The 2,500-nt window shown below is 37.0% G+C and overlaps 2 non-coding genes and 7 pseudogenes across 2 annotated transcripts; all 9 read left to right on the plus strand.

The window, feature by feature from the left end:
- The first annotated feature begins 121 nt into the window (after positions 1 to 121).
- LOC148490357 (5S ribosomal RNA) lies at positions 122 to 240 on the plus strand. Its single transcript, XR_015870823.1, has one exon. It is a non-coding gene; the product is annotated as a 5S ribosomal RNA (ribosomal RNA).
- A 116-nt stretch (positions 241 to 356) lies between these two features.
- Positions 357 to 475, plus strand: LOC148490358 (5S ribosomal RNA; annotated as a pseudogene).
- A 115-nt stretch (positions 476 to 590) lies between these two features.
- On the plus strand, positions 591 to 709 carry LOC148490359 (5S ribosomal RNA; annotated as a pseudogene).
- Positions 710 to 1,059: 350 nt separating this feature from the next.
- Positions 1,060 to 1,178, plus strand: LOC148490360 (5S ribosomal RNA; annotated as a pseudogene).
- Positions 1,179 to 1,282: 104 nt separating this feature from the next.
- LOC148490361 (5S ribosomal RNA) lies at positions 1,283 to 1,401 on the plus strand (annotated as a pseudogene).
- A 116-nt stretch (positions 1,402 to 1,517) lies between these two features.
- On the plus strand, positions 1,518 to 1,636 carry LOC148490362 (5S ribosomal RNA; annotated as a pseudogene).
- Positions 1,637 to 1,987: 351 nt separating this feature from the next.
- Positions 1,988 to 2,106, plus strand: LOC148490363 (5S ribosomal RNA). Its single transcript, XR_015870825.1, has one exon. It is a non-coding gene; the product is annotated as a 5S ribosomal RNA (ribosomal RNA).
- A 116-nt stretch (positions 2,107 to 2,222) lies between these two features.
- Positions 2,223 to 2,341, plus strand: LOC148490364 (5S ribosomal RNA; annotated as a pseudogene).
- Positions 2,342 to 2,456: 115 nt separating this feature from the next.
- The window catches only part of LOC148490365 (5S ribosomal RNA), a 119-nt pseudogene continuing 75 nt past the window's right edge, over positions 2,457 to 2,500 (plus strand).

A 2,500-nucleotide genomic window follows, 5' to 3' on the forward strand; every position in this document is an offset into this window, starting at 1 on the left:
ACATCATTTTATACTGCCATAACATTCTTTTCTATTACATTTTACATTTAATTTTTTCAACTTATCAATGAATTTACTTGAGTTAAGAAGTAATAGAGGTCTAAAGTTAATGTTTTTGAGCACCTACAGACAAACCACACTGGACATGCCCAATCTCATCTGATCTTGGAAGTTATGCAGTGTTGGGCCTGGTTAGTACTTGGATGGGAGACCACCTGGGAATACCAGGTGCTGTAGGTAATTTTATGCAGCCATAACATTCTTTTCTATTACATTTTACATTTAATTTTTTCAACTTATCAATGAATTTACTTGAGTTAAGAAGTAAAAGAGGTCTAAAGTTAATGTTTTTGAGCACCTACAGCCAAACCACACTGGACATGCCCAATCTCGTCTGAGCTTTGAAGCTATGCAGTGTTGGACCTGGTTAGTACTTGGATGGGAGTCCACCTAGGAATCCCAGGTGCTGTAGGTAATTTTATACTGCCATAACAGTCTTTTCTATTACATTTTACATTTAATTTTTTCAACTTATCAATGAATTTACTTGAGTTAAGAAGTAATAGATGTCTAAAGTTAACGCTTTTATCACGTACAGCCAAACCACACTGGACATGCCCAATCTCGTCTGATCTTGGAAGCTATGCAGTGTTGGGCCTGGTTAGTACTTGGATAGGAGACCACCTGGGAATACCAGGTGCTGTAGGTAATTTTATATAGCCATAACATTCTTTTCTGTTACATTTTACATTACATTTTTTCAACTTAGCAATGAATTTACTTGAGTTAAGAAGTAAAAGAGGTCTAAAGTTAATATTTTTCAGCACCTATAGCCAAACCACACTGGACATGGCCAATGTTGTCTGATCTTGGAAGCTATGCAGTGTTGGGCATGGTTAGTACTTGGATGGGAATCCACCTGAGAATAGCAGGTGCTGTAGGTAATTTAATACTGCCATAACAGTCTTTTCTATTACATTTTACATTTAATTTTTTCAACTTATCAATGAATTTACTTGAGTTAAGAAGTAATAGAGGTCTAAAGTTAAGGCTTTTATCACCTACAGCCAAACCACACTGGACATGCCCTATCTCGTCTGATCTTGGAAACTATGCAGTGTTTGTCCTGGTTAGTACTTGGATGGGAGACCACCTGGGAATACCAGGTGCTGTAGGTAATTTTATATAGCCATAACATTCTTTTCTATTACATTTTTTCAACTTAGCAATGAATTTACTTGTGTTAAGAAGTAAAAGCAGTCTAAATGTAATGCTTTTGAGCACCTACAGCCAAACCACAGTGGACATGCCCAATCTCGTCTGATCTTGGAAACTATGCAGTGTTGGGCCTGGTTAGTACTTGGATGGGAGACTACCTGGGACTACCAGGAGCTGTAGGTAATTTTATACTGCCATAACATTCTTTTCTATTACATTTTACATTACATTTTTTCAACTTATCAATGAATTTACTTGAGTTAAGAAGTAAAAGAGGTCTAAAGTTAAGGTTTTTGAGTGCCTACAGCCAAACCACACTGGACATTCCCAATCTCGTCTGATCTTGGAAGCTATGCAGTGTTGGGTCTGGTTAGTACTTGGATGGGAGACCACCTGGGAATACCAGGTGCTGTAGGTAATATTATACTGCCATAACAGTCTTATCTATTACATTTTACATTTAATCTTTTCAAATTATCAATGAATTTACTTGAGTAAAGAAGTAAAAGAGGTCTAAAGTTAATGTTATTGAGGGCCTACAGCCAAACCACACTGGACATGCCCAATCTCGTCTGATCTTGGATGCTATGCCGTGTTGGGCCTTTTAAGTACTTGGATGGGAGAACACCTGGGAATACCAGGTGCTGTACATCATTTTATACTGCCATAACATTCTTTTCTATTACATTTTACATTTAATTTTTTCAACTTATCAATGAATTTACTTGAGTTAAGAAGTAATAGAGGTCTAAAGTTAATGTTTTTGAGCACCTACAGACAAACCACACTGGACATGCCCAATCTCATCTGATCTTGGAAGTTATGCAGTGTTGGGCCTGGTTAGTACTTGGATGGGAGACCACCTGGGAATACCAGGTGCTGTAGGTAATTTTATGCAGCCATAACATTCTTTTCTATTACATTTTACATTTAATTTTTTCAACTTATCAATGAATTTACTTGAGTTAAGAAGTAAAAGAGGTCTAAAGTTAATGTTTTTGAGCACCTACAGCCAAACCACACTGGACATGCCCAATCTCGTCTGATCTTTGAAGCTATGCAGTGTTGGACCTGGTTAGTACTTGGATGGGAGTCCACTTAGGAATCCCAGGTGCTGTAGGTAATTTTATACTGCCATAACAGTCTTTTCTATTACATTTTACATTTAATTTTTTCAACTTATCAATGAATTTACTTGAGTTAAGAAGTAATAGATGTCTAAAGTTAACGCTTTTATCACGTACAGCCAAACCACACTGGACATGCCCAATCTCGTCTGATC

The sequence above is a fragment of the Taudactylus pleione genome, unplaced genomic scaffold (genome assembly GCF_031769625.1).
Source record: "Taudactylus pleione unplaced genomic scaffold, aTauple2 ptg000550l, whole genome shotgun sequence".
NCBI classification, from domain to species: Eukaryota; Metazoa; Chordata; class Amphibia; order Anura; family Myobatrachidae; genus Taudactylus; species Taudactylus pleione.